A 26,387-nucleotide genomic window follows, 5' to 3' on the forward strand; every position below is an offset into this window, starting at 1 on the left:
AGCATCTCCGAGGTAGCGATAAAGTGGGGATTTTCCCATACGACCATTTCACGAGTGTATCGTGAATATGAGGAATCCGGTACAACATCAAATCTCTGGCATCACTGCGACCGGAAAAAGATCCTGCAAGAACGGGACCAACGGCGACTGAAAAGAATCGTTCAACCTGACAGAAGTAAGTCCCTTCAGGAAATCTCTGCAAAATTTCAGTGATGGGCCGTCAGAAAGTGTTAGCGTGCGGAACATTCAACGAAACATCATCGATATGCGCCTTCGGAGCCGAATGCCCACTCGTGTACCCTTGAGAACTGCATGGTACAAAGCTTTATGCCTCGCACGGGCCCCTCAACACCGAAATTGTACTGTTGAAGACTGGAAACATGTTGCCTGGTCGAACGAGTCTCGTTTCAAATTGTATCGAGCAGATGGACGTGTACGGGTATGGAGACAACGTCATGAATCCACGGACCCTGCAAGTCAGCAGGGGACTGTTCAAGATGGTGAAGGCGCTGTTATGGTGTGGGGTGCGTGCAGTTAGTGATGTGGGACCCCTGACACGTCTAGATACGACTCTGGCGGGTGAAACGTATGTAAGCATCCTGTCTGATCACCTGCACCCATTCATGTCTATTGTGCATTCCGACGGACGTGGGCAACTCCAGCAGGACAATGCGACACTCCACACGTCCGGAATTGCTACAGAGTAGCTCCAGGAACACTCTTCCGAGTTTAAACATTTCCGTTGGCCGCCAAACTCCCCAGAGATAAACATTATTGAATATATCTGGGATGCCTTGAAACGTGTTATCGAGAAGAGACCTCCACCCCCTTGTACTCCTATGGATTTGTGGACAGCCCGGCAGGATTCATGGTGTTACTTGCCTCCAACACTAATTCAGACGTTAGTCGAGTCCATGCCACGTCGGGTTGCGGCTCTTCTGCATGCTCGCGGGGGCCCAACACGATATTATGCAGGTGTACCAGTCTCGTTGGCTCTTCAGTGTATGTCTACTATAAGCCAACACGACCTCTACATATAGTTGTTGGTGCCTGAATCTCGTATCTGCACAGTTTGAAACCTGAAAGCCTCTCCACCACTTCATGAATATTGCAACCTACTTCCATTTGAACGTGTTTATTGTAATCAAGTCTTCGTTTCCCTCTGTTACTGTTACTCTCTATGATTTCCTTAACTATCAAATTGACTTTCAGTGATGTTTCCGAGTGTATCCTATAATCTAGTCATTCCTGTTATTCGAATTGTGACACAAGCCCCTTCCCATTAAGATTTTTGCTACCATCGTTTCTTATCTACCCTGTGGCACGGTCTCATATGACGCCTGCGCACTTTGATGCCCCCAGCCGCTCTCAGCAGCTCAGCTCCTCTGGTCAGGAGGTGTAACGCACCGCAGCTAAGCCGCTACACGGACCTCCTGCCGCCACCCCTAACCACGGGGTTAGCATTAGTCCCACCACACGTACCACAGCTCTCTCATCCCTATTGCGCACCACTGTTCCATTATTGAATTCATTTGTCTGACCATACTAACACAAGGGCTCCTCAATGCAAGCACAGGAAACGACTCTCAAACGCTACGTTGTTAAAGGAGAAGCCATTGTCCAGTTTGCACGCTCTCAAAAATAATTCCCTTTTCGTATTATAAAATTTCTGAAAAATGAAAGTTGTCAACTCAGGACTATTGTACAGGTGCTGAAACTGATACGCAACGCTACGTCCACCATACATCATACTATGACTTGCAGAGTTCAGTTGAAGGGGTAGAAGTAGAACAGACTAGCAAGTCAGGGACAAAAAATCAGAAAGAGAAGCAAAACTTGTTCAGAAAGAAAAGCCACGGATGGAGAACCAGCTACTTTTACCGGTAACAAATGTGATTCTACACTCAACGGTTCTTGCTTATTGATGAACTGTATCGTTCCCGTAGTACTGAATGGACACAAATCTGAAGGCTGTAAATTCAGCTGAATACTTAGGGATTGCAATTACAAATACCCTAAATTGGAACGATCACATAGATAATACTGTGGGTAGAGCAAACCAAAGTCTGCGATTCACTGGCAGAACATTTAGAAGGTGCAACAGGTCTACTAAAGAGACTGCTTACACCACGTTTTTCCGCCCTATTCTGGTGTATTGCTGTGCGGTGTGGGATCCGCATCAGGTGAGACTAACGGATGACATCGAAAAAGTACAAAGGAGGGCAGCTCGTTTTGTATTATCGCGAAATAGGGGAGATAGTGTCACAGACATGATACGTGAATTGGAGTGGCGTTTTTCGTTGCGACGGGATCTTCTCATGAAATTTCAGTCACCAGTTTTCTCCTCCAATTGCAAAAACATTCGTTGGCACCCACCTACGTAGAGAGAAATGATCATCACGATAAAATAAGAGAAATCAGGGCTCGCACAGAAAGAATTAAGTGCTCGTTTTTCCCGTGTGCCTTTTAAGAGTGGAACGGTAGAGAGACAGCTTGAAGGTGGTTCACTGAACCCTCTGCCAGGAACATAAATGTGAATAGCAGAGTAATCACGTAGATGTAGATGTAGATAATTTCTGTGTACACATGTCAACATATCATTTCGCGAATTTTCTGAGAGGAGAATCAACAGCTAAAGACGCTCCCCTTTAAGAGTCCACATACTAACTACAGGAGAAGAGACATAAACTAGAAAGCTGTGGAGGAATAAGCATTTCTGAAATACTGTTTCCTCTGCCTGGGGGACACTTTTATTGGCCATTCGCACGAGTTCCCGTTTCTTTCGACAGTTCTATCCACTAACAGTCAATTCCCTCAATTGAAATAATCCACCGATTATTTGGCGTCGCGTGCAACACGGAAGAACACTCAACGATATTACTCCAGTATTTCCCTTGGAAAGAAATCGATTCTATCCCGTCCCAGAAGCATTTATGAATGCAAATTTACTCACTTACAGTGATTAGGCGAGTTCTGTATCTTAAACATGCACGTACTACGATAATGTAAAACTGAAAACTGTCCTAACGTTTACGGAACACGCGGCAACAATTTATTTTAGGCTACAGCATCATACTTTTTCTAAAGAGTTTAGAATGACAAATTCAAACAATGAATCAACAATTTCACTTTGAAAAATAGAGAAAAAATAATTATACGCTCTATAACGTAAAATAAAAAGTGGAAGATAGCGAAAGTTTTCTTAAGCTCCATCTATCTCATATCTGTAAGAGACTTCGAAAATGGTATATAATCAACGAGACGGCATGTAAAATCTCAAACACAAGCACAGCAGAATATAAGAAAATAGTCGCCTTGGACGTCGCAAGGTATCGCATATGTAGAACAGGGAGTGAAGCCACAGGGTGTAGTGAATGCGAGTGAAGTAGGAGTGTAATGTATAGAAAGTGAGGAGATCAGTGGCAAAATTAATCTTGTGGAGCTTTATGATCAAGGGGTCCACTTTGTCGGCAACACTCACACTGTAACCATACCTAGCGCAGACACAACACTCCGGTTTAGGTAACTATAAATTTGTTTTATACTTTAATAATCCTAGCTATAATCATCTTGTGGTGCAGTTCTTCTTGTCGTCTCCGTGCTTGCTAAGAAAATGGGATGAGAAGTTCCGCCTTATGCAATACACCTTATTTCTTTTGTTTCACCCATACATGTTTCAGCACTTTTGTGCTATCATCAGTGGGTTCTATTTATTTTTAACTGTAAATTTGTTGTTAACATATTAATATTTTCGTCGTTTACAACATTATGTAAAAGTTGCATTTATAACTTAATTGGCGAAAAGTAACATACCTTACATTATATTATTGTCCTCTTGTTTTGGTAGCTGTTATGCTACATCAATATACAACATGTCATCTGCAAACAGCAAAACGTAATTTATTTTCTATTTGTAATGTATTTACGAACGGAAATAAGACTGTATCACGTTTTCTTTCTGTAACTTACAGTTTTGAAGTTGTGGTAGGTTTTCCTGTTTTGTTGGCGAAGTAAATGGGCTTACTTCTTTGCCTGTGTTCGTGTGGCAATGCAGTTTATCGATTATTCAAAACATAGGCGGAGTTTTCGCTGCCATTACGTGTTGTTGTGGTTGTGTGGCGTTCATTTGTTTCGTAGCGTGTTCTGTTGGCTGAGGCGCGCGAGTTTGAGTTGTATTTGGTGTCAGTTGTGTGTGGTTTATGTGGGTTTGTCTGTGTGTGATGAGTACTGGGGCAGAGAGGGAGTGTGTGTGTGTGTGTGTGAGAGAGAGAGAGAGGGGGAGAGAGAAAGAAAGAAAGAAAGAAAGAAAGAAAAGAGAGAGGATTTATGTGTGTGTGTGTGTGTGTGTGTGTGTGTGTGTGTGTGTGTTTTACTTGTACAGTTCTTCTATTGTGGTGAAGAGAGTTTTGTTGCACAGTGATGTGTATTCATTGAGTACTTTCTTTCCTTGGGCTATTGATTTTTGGATGTGGTAGTTTTCTTCTATAGTTAATTTTTGGTATAGGCTGCTGCTGGTTTTTAGGATGTGAAGGTCAGTTTCAATGTTTGTTGGGTGGTGGTTGTGTGCTACCAGGTGGTCTGCAAATGTTGAGTGTGTGCTATTGCTTTTCAGTGCTCTGAGGTGTTCATTATATCTGGTTCTGAAGGTCCTGCATGTTTGGCCCACATATACAGATTGACAGCAGTTGCAAGTAAGTTGGTAGATGCCAGACTGGCTGTATTTGTCAGTGTTGGTGGTAATTCTTCCAAATCTGCTCTGTATTGTGTTGTTGGTTCTGTATGCTATGTTGAGTCCTTGTTTCTTTAGTATATTAGCCACCCTGTGTGTGACTTTGTTGTTGTAAGTCATTATGTGCCATTTGTTGCTTACTGTCTGCCGATCTGTTGTGTGATGAGTTGTGTTTGTATGTATGTGTGTTTCATGGTTATGTGCTGTTTGTTTTTGTATTTTGTGGTTTATTTTGTCTATTCTCTTTGCATCATATCCATTCTCCTGTGCAATTTGTTTTATTGTGTTCAGTTCTTGTGTGTAGTCATGCTTATTCATGGGTATTTTGTTCAGCCTGTGAAGTAAATATCTGAAGCTGGCTTCTTTGTGGGTTATGGGGTGATTGGATTGGTTATGAATAATGGTGCTGGTGAGTGTGGGTTTTCTGTAGATTGTGAATTCATGTTTGTTGTTTCTCTTGTGTATAGTGAGATCTAAGAAGTTAAGTTTTTCATCTGTTTGTGTTTCTATGGTGAATTGTATTTGTGGGTGGATGGAGTTTATGTTATCATGAAGTTCTTTTATGCGGGACAGTGGTTCATCTATTAAGCAAATTATGTCATCTACGTATCTGTACCAATATATTATTTTGTACTGTTTTGGTATTACTATTTTGTCAAAGATTTGTTTTTCTATTTGGTTGAGGAAAATGTCAGCTAGGAGGCCACTGATTGGGGATCCCATGGGTAGTCCATCTTGTTGAGAGTAAAATCTGTTGTTGAATGTGAAGTAGTTCTGTTCTGTGATGAGCCTGAGTATGGCTAATATTTCTTGTATGTTTGTTGTGGGTATGTTTCCTTGCAGTTGGAGGTTTCTTTCTATTATGTTGATGGTTTCTTCTGTTGGGATGTGTGTGTACATTGAAATTATATCAAATGAAACCAATGTTGCTGTGTTTGGTATGTTTTCATTTTTTATTTTTTCTATTAAGTCACTTGAGTTCTTTAGACTTCTGTTGTCAGTGTATTTGTATATTGTCTGTAGCAGAGTGTGTGTGTGTTTGGCTAAGTGGTATGTTGGTGCTTTGGTGAAGTTAATTAATGGACGTATGGGTATTCCGGGTTTGTGAACTTTAGGCAATGATTTTAGGGTGGGGGCCTTGGGATTTTTCTGTATCATTTTTTTAATCTGTGTTTCTGTGAAAATTTTTTCTATGTTTCTCAGGGTTTTCTGTAACTTGCTTTGGTATCGATTTGTTGGGTCACTTGTTAATTCTGTGATGTTGTTGCTTTGGATGAATTCTAATGTTTTGTGAATGTATTCATGTTTGTTTATGACTACTATTGAATTACCTTTGTCAGATTTTGTGATGATGGCATTTTCTTGTGTTAATTTATTCTGTAGTTTTCTGTAGGTTTTTTCTTCAGGAGTCCTAGTGTTTTCTTTTATGGTGGATTTGTTCTCTTTGATTATATTTCTTATTTCCTCGGCAACTAGTTCTCTTGTTAGGTTTGCATTAAATTCAGGTGTGTTTAGTGTTTCTTGTTGCTTTATGATGTTTTCAGTTTCTGTTATGATATTTTCTACTGTCCTATGTGACACCAATGTGTTAATGTTATGTTTGGGACCCTTTTCAAGTAGGCTGCTTTCTTGTTCAGATAATTTTATGTCTGTTAGATTAATCACTCTTTTGTGAAAGGTGTGTTGGTTGTATTGGTGGTGGGATTGGTGGGTGTTTGTGTGATTTAACATTTTTGTGAGTTTCTTTTGTTGGATTGTCTGTTTTCTCCCTATTATGGTCTCAGTGTATGTTCTAACCCTGTATATTAGTTCGTCAAAAAATGGTGGGTATGTTATGTGGTTGGCTAATTCTAAATGCAATCTGTATAATTCAATATTCAGAGTCTGTTTTTTGGAATACAAAGATCGGATTTCTTGCTTTATCCACATGATTTCTGCCTTACGTTTTGTCTGCTGAGCTGCTAGTGACATGTTGTTTACAGTTATTGTTACATAGTTAGGTACAATTTTATATGCCAAACATAGTTTATTGAACTTAATGTTGAGTATGGTTTTATGAAGTCTGATGGTTGTGTTCTGATATTTGTTGAAGAGCTGCGATGGAAATACCTGGCTTGGTGTAGAAATAATCATCTTGTGGTGCAGTTCTTCTTGTTGTCTCCGTGCTTGCTAAGAAAATGGGATGAGAAGTTCCGCCTTATGCAATACACCTTATTTCTTTTGTTTCACCCATACATGTTTCAGCACTTTTGTGCTATCATCAGTGGGTTCTATTTATTTTTAACTGTAAATTTGTTGTTAACATATTAATATTTTCGTCGTTTACAACATTATGTAAAAGTTGCATTTATAACTTAATTGGCGAAAAGTAACATACCTTACATTATATTATTGTCCTCTTGTTTTGGTAGCTGTTATGCTACATCAATATACAACATGTCATCTGCAAACAGCAAAACGTAATTTATTTTCTATTTGTAATGTATTTACGAACGGAAATAAGACTGTATCACGTTTTCTTTCTGTAACTTACAGTTTTGAAGTTGTGGTAGGTTTTCCTGTTTTGTTGGCGAAGTAAATGGGCTTACTTCTTTGCCTGTGTTCGTGTGGCAATGCAGTTTATCGATTATTCAAAACATAGGCGGAGTTTTCGCTGCCATTACGTGTTGTTGTGGTTGTGTGGCGTTCATTTGTTTCGTAGCGTGTTCTGTTGGCTGAGGCGCGCGAGTTTGAGTTGTATTTGGTGTCAGTTGTGTGTGGTTTATGTGGGTTTGTCTGTGTGTGATGAGTACTGGGGCAGAGAGGGAGTGTGTGTGTGTGTGTGTGAGAGAGAGAGAGAGAGGGGGAGAGAGAAAGAAAGAAAGAAAGAAAGAAAGAAAAGAGAGAGGATTTATGTGTGTGTGTGTGTGTGTGTGTGTGTGTGTGTGTGTGTGTGTGTTTTACTTGTACAGTTCTTCTATTGTGGTGAAGAGAGTTTTGTTGCACAGTGATGTGTATTCATTGAGTACTTTCTTTCCTTGGGCTATTGATTTTTGGATGTGGTAGTTTTCTTCTATAGTTAATTTTTGGTATAGGCTGCTGCTGGTTTTTAGGATGTGAAGGTCAGTTTCAATGTTTGTTGGGTGGTGGTTGTGTGCTACCAGGTGGTCTGCAAATGTTGAGTGTGTGCTATTGCTTTTCAGTGCTCTGAGGTGTTCATTATATCTGGTTCTGAAGGTCCTGCATGTTTGGCCCACATATACAGATTGACAGCAGTTGCAAGTAAGTTGGTAGATGCCAGACTGGCTGTATTTGTCAGTGTTGGTGGTAATTCTTCCAAATCTGCTCTGTATTGTGTTGTTGGTTCTGTATGCTATGTTGAGTCCTTGTTTCTTTAGTATATTAGCCACCCTGTGTGTGACTTTGTTGTTGTAAGTCATTATGTGCCATTTGTTGCTTACTGTCTGCCGATCTGTTGTGTGATGAGTTGTGTTTGTATGTATGTGTGTTTCATGGTTATGTGCTGTTTGTTTTTGTATTTTGTGGTTTATTTTGTCTATTCTCTTTGCATCATATCCATTCTCCTGTGCAATTTGTTTTATTGTGTTCAGTTCTTGTGTGTAGTCATGCTTATTCATGGGTATTTTGTTCAGCCTGTGAAGTAAATGTCTGAAACTGGCTTCTTTGTGGGTTATGGGGTGATTGGATTGGTTATGAATAATGGTGCTGGTGAGTGTGGGTTTTCTGTAGATTGTGAATTCATGTTTGTTGTTTCTCTTGTGTATAGTGAGATCTAAGAAGTTAAGTTTTTCATCTGTTTGTGTTTCTATGGTGAATTGTATTTGTGGGTGGATGGAGTTTATGTTATCATGAAGTTCTTTTATGCGGGACAGTGGTTCATCTATTAAGCAAATTATGTCATCTACGTATCTGTACCAATATATTATTTTGTACTGTTTTGGTATTACTATTTTGTCAAAGATTTGTTTTTCTATTTGGTTGAGGAAAATGTCAGCTAGGAGGCCACTGATTGGGGATCCCATGTTGCTGTGTTTGGTAACACAGATTAAAAAAATTATACAGAAAAATCCCAAGGCCCCCACCCTAAAATCATTGCCTAAAGTTCACAAACCCGGAATACCCATACGTCCATTAATTAACTTCACCAAAGCACCAACATACCACTTAGCCAAACACACACACACTCTGCTACAGACAATATACAAATACACTGACAACAGAAGTCTAAAGAACTCAAGTGACTTAATAGAAAAAATAAAAAATGAAAACATACCAAACACAGCAACATTGGTTTCATTTGATATAATTTCAATGTACACACACATCCCAACAGAAGAAACCATCAACATAATAGAAAGAAACCTCCAACTGCAAGGAAACATACCCACAACAAACATACAAGAAATATTAGCCATACTCAGGCTCATCACAGAACAGAACTACTTCACATTCAACAACAGATTTTACTCTCAACAAGATGGACTACCCATGGGATCCCCAATCAGTGGCCTCCTAGCTGACATTTTCCTCAACCAAATAGAAAAACAAATCTTTGACAAAATAGTAATACCAAAACAGTACAAAATAATATATTGGTACAGATACGTAGATGACATAATTTGCTTAATAGATGAACCACTGTCCCGCATAAAAGAACTTCATGATAACATAAACTCCATCCACCCACAAATACAATTCACCATAGAAACACAAACAGATGAAAAACTTAACTTCTTAGATCTCACTATACACAAGAGAAACAACAAACATGAATTCACAATCTACAGAAAACCCACACTCACCAGCACCATTATTCATAACCAATCCAATCACCCCATAACCCACAAAGAAGCCAGCTTCAGATATTTACTTCACAGGCTGAACAAAATACCCATGAATAAGCATGACTACACACAAGAACTGAACACAATAAAACAAATTGCACAGGAGAATGGATATGATGCAAAGAGAATAGACAAAATAAACCACAAAATACAAAAACAAACAGCACATAACCATGAAACACACATACATACAAACACAACTCATCACACAACAGATCGGCAGACAGTAAGCAACAAATGGCACATAATGACTTACAACAACAAAGTCACACACAGGGTGGCTAATATACTAAAGAAACAAGGACTCAACATAGCATACAGAACCAACAACACAATACAGAGCAGATTTGGAAGAATTACCACCATCACTGACAAATACAGCCAGTCTGGCATCTACCAACTTACTTGCAACTGCTGTCAATCTGTATATGTGGGCCAAACATGCAGGACCTTCAGAACCAGATATAATGAACACCTCAGAGCACTGAAAAGCAATAGCACACACTCAACATTTGCAGACCACCTGGTAGCACACAACCACCACCCAACAAACATTGAAACTGACCTTCACATCCTAAAAACCAGCAGCAGCCTATACCAAAAATTAACTATAGAGGAAAACTACCACATCCAAAAATCAATAGCCCAAGGAAAGAAAGTACTCAATGAATACACATCACTGTGCAACAAAACTCTCTTCACCACAATAGAAGAACTGTACAAGTAAAACACACACACACACACACAAACACACACACACACACACACACACACATAAATCCTCTCTCTTTTCTTTCTTTCTTTCTTTCTTTCTTTCTCTCTCCCCCTCTCTCTCTCTCACACACACACACACACACACACTCCCTCTCTGCCCCAGTACTCATCACACACAGACAAACCCACATAAACCACACACAACTGACACCAAATACAACTCAAACTCGCGCGCCTCAGCCAACAGAACACGCTACGAAACAAATGAACGACACACAACCACAACAACACGTAATGGCAGCGGAAACTCCGCCTATGTTTTGAATAATCGATAAACTGCATTGCCACACGAACACAGGCAAAGAAGTAAGCCCATTTACTTCGCCAACAAAACAGGAAAACCTACCACAACTTCAAAACTGTAAGTTACAGAAAGAAAACGTGATACAGTCTTATTTCCGTTCGTAAATACATTACAAATAGAAAATAAATTACGTTTTGCTGTTTGCAGATGACATGTTGTATATTGTGTAGCATAACAGCTACCAAAACAAGAGGACAATAATATAATGTAAGGTATGTTACTTTTCGCCAATTAAGTTATAAATGCAACTTTTACATAATGTTGTAAACGACGAAAATATTAATATGTTAACAACAAATTTACAGTTAAAAATAAATAGAACCCACTGATGATAGCACAAAAGTGCTGAAACATGTATGGGTGAAACAAAAGAAATAAGGTGTATTGCATAAGGCGGAACTTCTCATCCCATCCTAGCTATAATATATTTCTTTCGTGAAATTCAGTTGAAACTCTACAGTGCCCCATGATCACTAACAGCAGACAACAGTAGACAACAATAGAATGCAGCCAGCTACCGTTTTTTTTTTTGCTTTTTTTTTTTTTTTTTTCGTTTTTTTTTTTTTTTTGCTATCTCTCAGGGAGATATCCTCAGTTTTTCCGCATACCTTTTATATTACGTAGTTATAAGGTGCTCAAAAGATTTACACAACTGCCATTCTTTAGATTATTACTGCACTATCAAACAAAATTGCATGCAAAAATTATAAACGAATGTGACAATTGTATAGCATTTCATTACTGTAATTATCCTTTTTAGTTGTGGAGTTATAGGATATAGGATATGTCATAGCATCCACACGGCGACCCATGAAGTACATGCAGCAAATAAAGATCTAAGTTCATGGAACGTTGTAAACAAAATCGTACATTTCCAAATTATTATTTTTCCTTTTTTGTAGGAAAGAAACCTTTTCCTGAAGACAGTCTCCAAATCGTTATTAAACCAAAAATTTCCATACACGTTGCACTTGGAGCTAAACACATTATTTTTGACACATAGTCTGGAAATTCTTCTCGGCACTGTCCTGTGAACAATGTTTCACTGATCACGAAATAGGGACGGAAAGTAAACATTTCGTGGCGGCATAACATCTCTGACTGGGTAAAAGGAGGATCGCTGCCCTGTGAGGCACGCTCAGTACGCTCATAACGATTACACGAGTTATGTGTATTGTGCTTACTAACAAATAGTGTGGAAATCGTATCTCTACGTTGTGTCATTATTATGCTACCACACCGCCGGTACCCCATTTCTCATACATTCTTTCTGACTCAGATCTACCCCATTTCAAGTTCGAACTCCTGAAAAATCACCAACGTATACAAGGTGTCAAAAGAGGGTCGAATGTTTTGAGAGAAAAATCCAGTAAACATGTGCCCAGAAGCGAATGCCTTCTCAGATATGAGCACTTGTTCATAGTAGGGACCTACAGAAATCTGATAGCGGGTAATAACACTGTCGTTGTGTTGACTCTCGATCAACGGCATTAAATGAGTGCTTTTACGGCGGTCTAGGTACACATTAATCTGAACATGTGGTGGTCTTCGGTCATTTCCATTGTTCGAGTTATGTAGCATCGTAATTTCATTGGAATTTATGTGTATTATTATTCTGTAAATTCTCGTAAATCTAGATATGTATGAAGCTGTCTTAATACCTGCATAAATAATTTCACTTGTTTTCTTATTGTTACAACGATGTGTGTATGCCTTTCATACCCTGTGGCTACAATAGTGCACATTTATTGTGTCTTAGCTGCAACAGAAGTATTTATTCCAAATTAAAATCTAAGGTACACATTTGTGAATGTTCAACCTTTCCATCATGCGCAAGTGCTGCAAACTGTTGGGCGTCACTATTAAAATATCAGCAAGTCAATGTAGCACCGCGCTGCAGCTCGTGAAAACTAGCATGTGGATGTGGTTGGTTCGCTATATTCCACTGTATACGTGAATATTATTATTGTTATTTTGCAAGATAATTATTAAATGATCATTTTACTACTTACTACAATGAAGAATATTTTGTAATTAGTTATTTTAGTCCATAAAATGAAGCCAAGTGTACAAAGTATGTTTCGAAAACGGGTACATAGTTTCGTATAAATCTTGCATCTAAATCATTACAAATTAAATTATCACAAATAAAAATTTTCCTTTCTCCAGAAAAAAGACAGGTCTGAAAGGGGTATATAAGAATGGTTCAGTAATTTTTTTTTTCCTTTGTTAATATTTGCAGCCATTTTCCTCAGTAACTAGTAATACATTCATTTATATTTTATCGCCGGCCGCTGGTGGCCGAGTGGTTCTAGGCGTTTCAGTCTCGAACCGCGCGACCGCTACGGTCGCAGGTTCGAATCCTGCCTCGGGCATGGATGTGTGTGATGTCCTTAGGTTAGTTAGGTTTACTTAGTTCTAAGTTCTAGGCGACTGATGACCTCAGAAGTTAAGTCCCATAGTGCTCAGAGCCATTTGAACCATTTATGTTTTATCATAAAGCAAAGAAAACTTCCGTACTCTGCAACTGAAATTTTTTGTTTAATACCTGATATGTTTCGCCTGTTCATGTTAGTCATCTACAATGGTCTAACTACAATGCATTTATTTAATTGGAAATGTCTTGATATGGCTGGGCAGAGAAATAACGAGTTTGCTGTCGTATGCCAATGTTGTGATGTTGCCAGGCTGCATGCGGAAAACGCACACTTGCTCTGCGATCTTCTTAATCAATCGCGAAGAACGCGTGGTTTATGCTTAACTATATTCTTTAATTTGGATCGTGAAATTGCTGTAACGCTCATTTGCTGGATATGAGTGCTGTATGTGAAGGTGAGTTCTTTATTTCTCTATTTGGCGAGTTCATTTCGAACTCGGTGCATCATCTGCTTGGTATAAATTCATCAGAATGCAATAAATTTAGTCACTGTCTCTTTGAGTGAATCTTCGTAAATAATTTACGATCTATATTTGATCATACTTGGAGAATTTTCTTGCACTTCGGCCATCTTCAGACACAGGTACACCCCGATAGCTGAGTGGTCACCGTGACGGATTGCCGTCCTCCAGGCCCGGGTTCGATTCCCGGCTGGGTTAGAGATTTTCTCCGCTCAGGGACTGGCGCGCAGGTCGCCCAATGTGGCGTCGAATGTAATAAGACCTGCACCTCCCGGCCAATGACGCCAAACGCTCATTTCCATTTCCAGGCGCAGGTAATACTTGTGCCGTTGTGACTCTTTCACTTTGCTGAAATCAGTTACATGAATTTATATTAAAACATTCTCTAAATTCTCCTTGTCATCCATTTTCCTGTTTAAGCAAATTAGGCCGGTTTCTATTGGACAGTTATTACACCGCCACTTGGTCTGAATTCGTGTTACATGACTACCGCCGCCCAGTGTGGCCGAGCGGTTCTAGGCGCTAAAGTCTGGAACCGCGCGACCGCTACAGTCGCAGGTTCGAATCCTGTCTCGGGCATGGATGTGTGTGATGTCCTTAGGTTAGTTAGGTTTACTTAGTTCTAAGTTCTAGGCGACTGATGACCTCAGAAGTTAAGTCCCATAGTGTTCAGAGCCATTTCAACATGACTACCTCCCGTGGTACAACTTCGTGATTTTCCCATTGCAGTTCACGTTAACAACAGCCGTAATCAATCCGAATATTGAAACTGCCTGGCAGATTAAAACTGTGTGCCCGACCGAGACTCGAACTCGGGACCTTTGCCTTCCGCGGGCAAGTGCTCTACCAACTGAGCTACCGAAGCACGACTCACGCCCGGTACTCACAGCTTTACTTCTGCCAGTACCTCGTCTCCTACCTTCCAAACTTTACAGAAGCTCTCCTGCGAAACTTGCAGAACTAGCACTCCTGAAAGAAAGGATATTGCGGAGACATGGCTTAGCCACAGCCTGGGGGATGTTTCCAGAATGAGATTTTCACTCTGCAGCGGAGTGTGCGCTGATATGAAACTTCCTGGCAGATTAAAACTGTGTGCCCGACCGAGACTCGAAAAGGTCCCGATTTCGAGTCTCGGTCGGGCACACAGTTTTAATCTGCCAGGAAGTTTCATATCAGCGCACACTCCGCTGCAGAGTGAAAATCTCATTCTGGAAATCCGAATATTATTCTTTACATTTCAGTGCATGTATTCAGCTTTCAGCTTGAAGCTGCTATAGGAAGCAGAGACGCAGTACATGTTCTACAGAAAGCGTGATTGTCCAGTGTCTTGTGTTTTGTGTATCATTGCAGCAAAGAGGGGGTACTTACCCATTGCAGGGAAAATGACTATAAGACACGTGTCTTAAATATTTTTATCGTTGTGAGATATCTGGTATGATTGCTCATACCTACTTAGATTCAGCTTCGTTTTGCTTCGACCACCGTAAACCGTTGCACTTGTAAAGTAATTGTTAACTGCCTAGATAAATTTCTATAAGTTCTTTGTGGTCAGGCGGATCTCTTAAATTTGATTCATGGATCAAATTTTTTTATATGACAGAGCGTAGTTTCACAGTCCGGGCATATGTGCATTTACTTTCCAACTTTTATGTCAGCGAGCAGTTATTTTCCGTGCTGCTAGTTGCGTTCGTTTTTGGTTTGTATCTCCTTCGGCCATGTTGTGTGCTAAGTAGGCAGTCCTTCCTTTCACCAGATCTAAGTCTTCCACCCAGACAGAATTTTATGTCGTCTGTGAACCTATGAACATCAGCATTGCACTTGCCCGCGAAAGGCGAAGGTCCCGAGTTCGAGTCTCGGTCCGGCACACAGTTTTAAGCTGCCAGGAAGTTTCATATCAGGGCACACTCCACTGCAGAGTGAAAAAACTCATTCTGGATTAGCATTGCAGTTTGTAAACTTTGGACTTTTTTCCCTCTTCCGTAATAGGGAACGAGTCTTGTAATCAGTACTGTTACATTGTAACAAGTGTCATAAAACCACTAATTTAAAGAAAAGTGCAATGTAAGGCGGACGACTTCCTACGTCCAGGAGAAGAAATACACCCGTAAACTGAATTACAAGGAAACACTTGATTATGCTATCGTCGGGTGACAGCTGAATTTCACAACCAGACATAAGATGACGTGCAACTTATATAGTACCGATACAGACACTCGTGATACTTGAAATGATGAGATGCAGAATTTATACAAAAGGGAGTGTTTAATCTTTATATTATATAAAAATCGCAATATTTAACAAAAAACTTAAAACGGATGTAGAATTTGCTATTCTAATCATTTTCAGAACGGTTACAAAATTTCACGGGGGGGGGGGGGGATAATTATATTGTTTGGTTTTTTAAAAATAAGCTGCCATTGGTTGTTTATTGAGCGCAAGTATTTCCGATATTGTCACTTTCAGCTTTTATTAACAGTATGTAAAACGACATGATATTCATCGTATGTATGGTTTTCTTTTTAAAAGATAATCCGCAGAGATTGACTATGTCTTTCCTACTCTCAAGTTTCTCCATGTCCAGGTAATCTAACTGCCACAGGTCTGCCTGAACGACCAACATGTGTTTCTCCACAGTTCATACAAGTGAATTTATATACACTGAACTGTGGCAAAGGTTTCATTGTGTCTTCACTGTTGCGTTATAATTTAGCTGTACTGTTGTTACTATAAAATACCGGTTTATAGTTGCGAGACTTCGATTCCATAAGGATTTCTAATTTAGCCAACATATGGGATAATGCACAAGTTTATGTTAACCTTACGAATTTCCTGTTTTCGTAAAATGTCATCAGTCGAGTCACAAATATACCCACTACTGAGAGTTTCGGTTTTTAACTCCAGACTCTTGTAATAGAACTGACGCGCCATCGAATGGAAAGCTGAACTTCCGTAACTTTATGGGTGCTGTGAGGTTTCTTGGATTAAGATATAAGTCTTTCTTCTTGCAACAAATTTATTAAGATCCTCCCAGTTCCTCTGTGTTGAGAGTTTAAATGTCGTAAGAGTATAATTGGCTAGTGGTGCATGTCCATAAACCCAGAACGTCATTCTTATACCTTATCCGGTATTCATTAATTTTAAAACTCAGTGGTGCTTTCAGTAAGAAAATTTGCTTAAAATTGTGCTAGAAAATTTGATATAGTTTGTGACAAAGAAAGGAAATCATGGATAGGCCTTCACACTGTCTATAATAACTGCTCTGAAATTGCAAATAATTCTGTTTTACACATATGTGAGTAGCAAAGATTATGTCACGTAATTCTGGAGAATTTACTTCAGATTTGCGCAGAATATCCGTTGAAGCATTTACACACTCACCTGAGGAGTCATTTATATTTAATCTAGTGACATAAAGAATTACTAGTGTATAACTAGGTGGGAGCAGATGTCATCCTAATCATAATCATCCTCTTGATATATTAGGATTTGCCTATTACGCGTAGTTAAAAAGAGTAGCGTAAGATATTCAATCCAGTTTCGGGTGTTTCTACAACTCCTCTTCTTGTTCTATTTGTCTAATATTTTTGGTAATCTCATTTCCCTCCTATTTTTTTTTTTTCATTTGAGACATTCTTAATTCTGCTCTTATTTGCATATTTTGCTTTCTCTCTGGTCTTATGCATCTTGTTATATGTCTGAGAAATCTCACTCTGAACTCTTAATGTATTCAAGTTGTATTTCCATACATTAAAAGTGGGAGTTACCTTTTCTCGAAAAATGTGAAGCGTATCTCTTCCCTTACTGCTCTTTAGAGTGTTCCTCTAGTAGTACTAGCCACTGAGTTAAATTTCTCTATCCGGTTTGAAAATCAGTTTTCACTAATTTGACTCATTGCATCCTAAGTATTTAGAATCTTTCAGTTTCTCTAATATTTCTGAGTCTACTTTTGGACCCAGTTTTGTTTTGACCATAAAATTATACCAGCTTTCTCTTGTTATCCGATATCTGCAAGTTGTGTGAAATTTCAGATTGAAAGAGAGGGCGATAGTGGTGGAGCAGTTTAATTTTATTCACACCAGTAAACCTCTGTATCCACCTGAGAATGAGAGTGCAATCCCTCGAAATGAGTTAAGAAAAAAAGATAAGAAGTTGTTTAGTTTGTGCCGCTCGGGATTAGCCGAGCGGTCTAGGACGCTGCAGTCATGGGCTGTGCGGCTGGTCCCGGCGGAGGTTCGACTCCTCCCTCGGGTATGGGTGTGTGTATTTGTCCTTAGGATAATTTAGGTTAAGTAGTGTGTAAGCTTAGGGACTGATGACCTTAGCAGTTAAGTCCCATACGATTTCACACACATTTGAATATTTTTGTTTAGTTTGTCTTTCTTATTAAATGGCTCTGAGCACTATGAGACGTAACTTCTGAGGTCATCATGAGGTGGCGAAGTTCCTTCCGTCCCTTTACGATTAACCTGCACCTACCTGTAAACGTTGTCTCAGCAGATCATTAGTAGGGAAGCCGAGCGAAACTTACTGTATCTCGACGTGAACCAGGCTGCAATTAAAGTCACTAATCTACGTTTCGGGAGAAAGTTTTCACACGAAATGAAAGGTTGGAAATTTTGGCCTTAATTGATATATTCCGAAACTTAGGTGAACAAGTATCACTGCCAAGCCAGTGCTAGTCTGAACACAGTCACTCACAATCCCTTTCACTCACGTTAGCAATTTTATGGTGTTGCATTTCCGGAAAACGTAATAGCTACAAAAATACGTATTGTTTTTGGTTGAGGATGCTTGCCAAATATTAAGTCTGTCGTTACCTAATACAGTCACAGTTTTTAGCCAGCGACCTCCTCAATACGCCACGCGGAATATATGTCTTTTCTCATCACAAAATTCACTTAAAAATTCCGAAATTTCTACACGTCCATCGGAATAATTATGCCGTCACTTTACTACACTTTTGATGTATGACTAGATCCACTGCTAGATCCGGCAACTTAGCATTTCCAACGGAATTACTACTACACACGTCCGAACTGTTTCATGGCTAGGCTCCGACTCCTCTCTAGAATGCTCCAAGTCTTCTCTACCAGCAGAGAAAGGCGCGCGAAGAATATTGCTTTACCATTGATCAGTCTGTTCAACAGCCCATAACAAAACAATATTCTCCCGCGTCAGTCCGCGCTTTTCATCAATAAACAATAGCAAAATAGTAAACCTAACGACTGCACTTTTTACCGACGTAATTATCTAATATGCTGAAGTTTTTTTATGCATCAAGTTATTTACTATTGTTATTTATACCTGAATTAACTTTCCTTTTACCATAAACTTACTTTACAAATCTATTCCACAAAAATCCCCTTTCTCCACATCCATACTTCTTCGAAATCCCACACTCATACTAACCTTAAACCACACTCACGCATCATTCATACTGCTAAAACACATTTATAACATTTTACATACACAAAAAGACATAATAACTATTAAACTACTAGAACAGTTTATGAAAAACATTCTATTACTTTAGTGCACTCTAGAGAACACAATGTAAACTAAATCACAGTCCCCTAACCAGTACTGTCCTCTATCGGCTGATACACAAACTACGTGCACGTCTAGTCTCGCGTCACCATCTATCACTATCCAGCTCTGAGACACATCTCCCACTTAACCGCCTCCAAGGCAGGATCGGTATACGGTGCTATGCCTCAATCAGTCCCCTAGAACTTAGAACTACTTAAACCTAATTAACCTAAGGACATGATACGCATCCATGCCCGAGGTAGGATTCGAACCTGCGACCGTAGCAGTCGCGCCGTTCCGGAATGAAGCGCCTAGAACCGCTAGGCCACCCCGGTCGGCCTTTCTTATTATTTTACTGGCCAAATAAATGGTCAGATGCCTGAAATAAGTGAAAATAAATGAATTTTGCCAGGCAGGTGAGTGAAGACAGACAAGCAGGCAGGCAGCTAGTTATAGTTCTGTGGGTGGAGATTAGCTTCGTCGCCACCGCGGCACGGGATCCACCTAGCAGCGGACAGTTATCACAGGGCTCCAGCGCCCGGCAGGGGACGGGGGGAGGCGCCTTTGTGGGGGCGAGATTAGCCGCCACTGCAGGCGCCTCTCTGAATGCTGAGACCTCCCTCCCCAGGCTTTGGCAGAGCAGTCGCGCTACGTCCACCTCAGTGGACAGTGTGTGTGTGTGTGTGTGTGTGTGTGTGTGTGTGCGTGCCAAAGCAGCTACAAGCGCCAGCCTACAGAACTACTGTCTATCTCTGTTGTCCGCAGACCACTATGACATGAATGGAGAGGGTATTTCAAATTATACCATGTGCTAATAATTCCTAATACTCCATCCGAGTATGGAGCGTGGGAAAAATGATTGCACATGTGCCTCTGGGTGCACTTCCGTTAGCCCTATAAATGGTATGAAGGGGCTGAGAGCACTTTTATATTTCTCACTTAACACTGTTTTTCGAAACTTTGTAAATAGCCTTTTGCTGAATTTTTGACGTCAATCTTCAAATGTACGCCAGTTTAGTTTCTTCAACAACTCAATGACACTCTTCTCTAGGTCAAACATACATTTGATCATGCATGCCGCCCATATACACTCCTGGAAATGGAAAAAAGAACACCTTGACACCGGTGTGTCAGAGCCACCATACTTGCTCCGGACACTGCGAGAGGGCTGTACAAGCAATGATCACACGCACGGCACAGCGGACACACCAGGAACCGCGGTGTTGGCCGTCGAATGGCGCTAGCTGCGCAGCATTTGTGCACCGCCGCCGTCAGTGTCAGCCAGTTTGCCGTGGCATACGGAGCTCCATCGCAGTCTTTAACACTGGTAGCATGCCGCGACAGCGTGGACGTGAACCATATGTGCAGTTGACGGACTTTGAGCGAGGGCGTATAGTGGGCATGCGGGAGGCCGGGTGGACGTACCGCCGAATTGCTCAACACGTGGGGCGTGAGGTTTCCACAGTACATCGATGTTGTCGCCAGTGGTCGGCGGAAGGTGCACGTGCCCGTCGACCTGGGACCGGACCGCAGCGACGCACGGATGCACGCCAAGACCGTAGGATCCTACGCAGTGCCGTAGGGGACCGCACCGCCACTTCCCAGCAAATTAGGGACACTGTTGCTCCTGGGGTATCGGCGAGGACCATTCGCAACCGTCTCCATGAAGCTGGGCTACGGTCCCGCACACCGTTAGGCCGTCTTCCGCTCACGCCCCAACATCGTGCAGCCCGCCTCCAGTGGTGTCGCGACAGGCGTGAATGGAGGGACGAATGGAGACGTGTCGTCTTCAGCGATGAGAGTCGCTTCTGCCTTGGTGCCAATGATGGTCGTATGCGTGTTTGGCGCCGTGCAGGTGAGCGCCACAATCAGGACTGCATACGACCGAGGCACACAGGGCCAACACCCGGCATCATGGTGTGGGGAGCGATCTCCTACACTGGCCGTACACCACTGGTGATCGTCGAGGGGACACTGAATAGTGCACGGTACATCCAAACCGTCATCGAACCCATCGTTCTACCATTCCTAGACCGGCAAGGGAACTTGCTGTTCCAACAGGACAATGCACGTCCGCATGTATCCCGTGCCACCCAACGTGCTCTAGAAGGTGTAAGTCAACTACCCTGGCCAGCAAGATCTCCGGATCTGTCCCCCATTGAGCATGTTTGGGACTGGATGAAGCGTCGTCTCACGCGGTCTGCACGTCCAGCATGAACGCTGGTCCAACTGAGGCGCCAGGTGGAAATGGCATGGCAAGCCGTTCCACAGGACTACATCCAGCATCTCTACGATCGTCTCCATGGGAGAATAGCAGCCTGCATTGCTGCGAAAGGTGGATATACACTGTACTAGTGCCGACATTGTGCATGCTCTGTTGCCTGTGTCTATGTGCCTGTGGTTCTGTCAGTGTGATCATGTGATGTATCTGACCCCAGGAACGTGTCAATAAAGTTTCCCCTTCCTGGGACAATGAATTCACGGTGTTCTTATTTCAATTTCCAGGAGTGTATGTATATCTTAAATATCCCCAGTTAATTCATTTTGGTACGGATCCCACAGGCTTGAGTAATATTCTAGGGTGCGTCCCATCGGTGTTTTATAAGCATAACATTAGCCGCATTGCAGGCTATTACACCATGGTATTCGTGTTGAGTTGACTGATTGCAGTTGGGAGTCACAGATGTTGTAATACCAGAACACATTTCTTCGTTTCTCGAAGTGAAAAATTTTACATTACTGAACATTTAAAGAAAGTTTTCAGTCTTTGCACCACTCTGAAGACTTCCAAGATCTGACTGAATATTAATTTAGCATTGTTTAGAAATGCTTCATTGTAGACAGCTGCACCATTTTCAAAAAGTCTGAGGCTGTTATTAAAATTTTATACCATTACACAACAATCACCACAAGGGTCCCAACACACTTCCCTGGGGTGCACCTGATGTTACTTATACCTCTGTCAATGACTTTCCATCAAAATAATAACCCATCCTCAATCTAGTACTAACTATTATTTGATACCATAAATAATCCTGATTAGAGCGCAGTGGGCCGATGGCATGGCCTGCACGTTCCACAGACTTGACACCCCTTGATTTTCTTTCTTCTTGGGCCACCTCAGGTGTTCATCTACGAAAGACCCATTTAGTCTGACGCAGTTGATAGCGCGCATCGTGGCAGCCTCCGATGCAATTTGCGCTTTGCCATGAGTGTTTGAAAGATTGCGACAGTCACTCCAGGCCCGTTGCACAGCTTGTATTCAAGCAGGAGGGCATAATTTCGAGCACTTTCTGTGGCTGTTTTCAAATAAAGCTTGTAAAACTTAACCCCGTCTTCCCATTTACCTTGATGCCACAAATACATCGAAAACCTTACGCTGCAGAGTTGCTGCTGCGACAGCTCGGATGGCGTGTTGTGCACCTGCCCTTTTGGCGGTGCACGACGATGTTCTACAACGACAAGCGCCGTACACTGAGGGATGCGGACAAGGGTTGCTATGTGGGATATGCTTTCTATGACCAGCTCTACCAGCCACCTTATTTTCTACATTCATTTCAGATACACCATGTATAGACAGAAGAAGGATCGGGAACTATGAAATAGAAGAAGTGAACGACTAATGCTACCTTGGAATAGAAAAGGTACACAGTGGACGAAGCAAGGAAGCCTACTACTGTATTTGACAATGTGGTTCATAGTTAACAGCGAAATCTGATACAGATGGAAGTGTAAAATAAGAGAAGCTGAAATCTTGCACCAAACATCAGTCCAAAACCGCCTATTTGCAGAATAATAGTGAATTTGTAGGTGACAGACGCCAATGACTACAGTATGAACTAAACTGAAGCGCCAAAGAAACTGGTACAGGCATGCGTATTCAAATACAGAGATAAGTAATAAACAGTTCGGTGCTGCGGTCGGCAACGCCTATATACAGAAGACAACAGTTGTTAGAATGAGTACCGCTGCCACAGTGGCAGGTTATCAAGATTTAAGTGAGTTTGAACGTGATTTTATAGTCGGTGCACGAGCGATTGGACACAGTATCTCCGAGATTTTCCCGTACGACCATTTCACGAGTGTACCGTGAATATCAGGAATCCGCTAAGAAATCAAATCTCCGACATGGCTGCGGCTGGAGAAGTACCCTGCAAGAACGGAACCAACGACGACTGAAGAAAATCGTTCAACGTGACAGAAGTGCAACCCTTCCGCTAATTGCTGCGGATTTCAATGCTAGACCATCAATAAGTCTCAGCGTATGAACCATTCAACGAAACATCATAGATATGGGCTTTTGGAGCCGAAGGCCCGCTCGTGTACTTTTGATGACCACACGACACAAGGCTTTACGCTTCGCCTGGACGCAACACCGACATTGGACTGTTGTTGATCGGAAATATGTTGTCTGGTCGGACGAGTCTCGTTTCAAATTGTATCGAGCTGATCGACGTGTATGGGAATGGAGACAACCTCATCAATCCATGGACCCTGCATGTCACCAGGGGACTGTTTAAGCTGGTGGAGGCTCTGTAATAGTATAGCGCATGTGCAGTTGGAGTGATATGGGACCCCTGATACGTCTAGATACGACTCTGATAGGTGACACGTACGTACACATCCTGTATGATCACCTGTGTACATTCATGTACATTGTGCATTCCGACGGACTTCGGTAATTTCAGCAGGACAATGCGTCACCCCACACGTCCAGGATTGCTTCAGAGTGGCTCCAGGAGCACACTCCTGAAATTAAACACTTCCGCTGGCCACCAAACTCCCGAGACATGAACATTATTGAGCATATATTGGATGCCTTGCAACGTGCTGTTCAGAAGCGATCTACATCCCCCTCGCTCTCTTACGCATTTATGGACTTCCCCGCAGAATTCATGGTGTCAGTTTCCTCTAGCACTACGTCAGACATGCCGAGTCGTGTTGCGGCTTCTGCGTTCTCGCGGGAGCCCTACACGGTATTAGGCCTGTGTACCAGTTTCTTTGGCTCTTCAATGTATTATACTACATAATGCAAACGTATTTGAAATGTAAACTTTTCGATTAAATCTCTTTCTAATTTTACACGTTGTCCATTGTTAGGGAAACAGTAGGTACACTGTGGAGCAGTGATGTATTTTGGAGCTATTGTAAGCCGATAACGGTATCTAATATGCCAATACGGGTGTAAGACATGGATGTAATCTATCCCCCCTACTGTTCAATCTATACATTGAAGAAGCAACGATGGAAATAATAGATAGGCTCAGAAGTGGGATTAAGATTCAAAGTGAAAGGATATTAATGATAAGATTCGCTGCTGACAATGCTATCCTTAACGAGACAGTGGAGAAACTGCAGGATCTACTGAGTGGAGTGAACAGTCTAATGAATACAAAATATGGACTGAGAGTAAATCGAAGAAAGACGAAAGTAATAAGAAGCAGCAGGAATGATAACAGCGAGGAACTTAACAACAGGATTGGTGATGACGAAGTAGAAGTAGTTAAGGAATTCTGCTACCTAGGCAGGACGGAGGAAGGAGTACATCAAAAACGACTAGCTTTGGCAACAAGGGCATTCCTGGCTAAGAAAAGTTTGCTAGTATCAAACATAGGCCTTAATTTGAGGAAGAAATTTCTGAGAATGTACGTTTGGAGCACAGCATTGTATGGTAGTGAAACATGGACAGTGGAAAAACCAGAACAGAAGACAATAAAAGCATTTGAGGTGTGGTGCTACAGAATAATGTTGAAAGTTAGTTGGACTAATAAGGTAAGGAATGAGACGGTTCACCGGAGAATCGGCGAGGAATGGAATATATGGAAAACATTGAACACTGACATGAAGAAGATGGTAGGATATCTGTTAACTGATATGGTGCTAGATGACCTGTAGAGGGTAAAAACTGTAGAGAAAGACAGAGATTGAAATTCGCCCAGCAAATAACTGAAAACGTAAGTTGCAAGTGCTACTCTGAGACGAAGAGTTTGGCTTAGGAGAGGAGTTCGAGGTGGGCCGCATCAAACCATTCAGAAGACTTATGACTCAGAAAAAAGACTTTAATGGGCTTACCAAGGCAGCAATGGTTCATGTGAGGTACCTTAGAAAATCCTTAAAAAGATTTTTAAGCATTTTTTTGTACCCAAACAGAGCCAGGAATTTCGAGATCCCTATGCACGGAGGGCTTAATGTTTTTACTGTATTAACCTAATCTCCTGACATCGAACAACCTTCAAAATTTATTGATATCGTTATCCATTTCCGTGATACAAAGATTCAAAGTTACCCTACTTGCATATGTAAAATACTCACGAAAAGTCCGGTATGCGGCGAAATGTTGTTTAAAGAGGCGAAAATGTAGTAAATACTGGACGATAGTAGACAGTGGTTATGGTATAGAAAGAGCGGTAGAGAGAATGGCAGTATGAAAGAAAGGGAGGGGCACATTAGTAGTGAAACCTAGTTGACAGTGACTGAACGGTGCTAGGAAAAAGGGGAGAAGACAGTGCCAGTGGGAGACGAATAAAGAGAAGGAGAAAGAGAAAGCGGAAGTGGGTGAGAGGCAATGATAACGAGAGAGAGAGAGAGAGTCTATGCAGTGACAAGGAGGAAGAGAGAAATAGTGACAGTGAGAAGTGACGGCGGCAGCGGGAAGGAATGAGTGAGACAGGAGCTGTAAGAGAGAGCAAGAGGGAGATAGTGGCACTGAAAGGAGACAATAGCAGCAGGACACGACGAAGGAGACTGTGACTTGGAGTTGGACGTGTTGGAGAGACAGTGAGCTGGGCTAAATGAGTGGATGGATATGAGGGACTTACAGTGATGGTCTACTGGATGTGAGCGCACTATATTTAGGGAATGTGAGTTGCATGTTAAAGAGAGCGCAAATATATTTGCAAGCCATAATTTTTGAAAAAATTTTTAAGGCTGCTAAGGACGCTAGAATGGGGCAGCTGCTACGCCACTTCACTGTCAGAGGCTTTTAAACAGGAGCATATTTGCCTGTACTGTATTCCTGTAGGAGCATTTCTCCGCTGGTCATTAATCATAAAAAAAACGGAGCGCAGCGTGTCTGTACTAAGCAGGCGGCAGGCAACGGACGTTAAAGCGTGGGCGCAGGTGCGGCATGCTGGACGCACTGCTGTGAAAATTTCTCGAAGAGGCGGTCCAGTAGCAAACGATCTTGTTAACAGCATATTCCCGCCGTTGGTTGTTGCTGCGACATGACAACGTGACCGTCTCAGTTTCCTCCCGCGGAGGAGATCGACACACAGCGTACGTCAATGCATAGCCCAGACATGGCAATGAT

At 41.6% G+C, this 26,387-nt stretch overlaps 1 protein-coding gene and 1 non-coding gene across 2 annotated transcripts in view; one reads left to right on the top strand and one right to left on the bottom strand.

Moving 5' to 3' along the window:
• Positions 1-26,387, top strand: part of LOC126141559 (uncharacterized) — a 447,793-nt gene that overhangs the window by 99,796 nt on the left and 321,610 nt on the right. The gene's annotated exons all lie outside the window — the stretch shown is intronic.
• Positions 14,341-14,415, bottom strand: Trnap-cgg (transfer RNA proline (anticodon CGG)). The gene has a single exon. It is a non-coding gene; the product is annotated as a tRNA-Pro (tRNA).

Source organism: Schistocerca cancellata, chromosome 1 (assembly GCF_023864275.1).
Source record: "Schistocerca cancellata isolate TAMUIC-IGC-003103 chromosome 1, iqSchCanc2.1, whole genome shotgun sequence".
Lineage (NCBI taxonomy): Eukaryota > Metazoa > Arthropoda > Insecta > Orthoptera > Acrididae > Schistocerca > Schistocerca cancellata.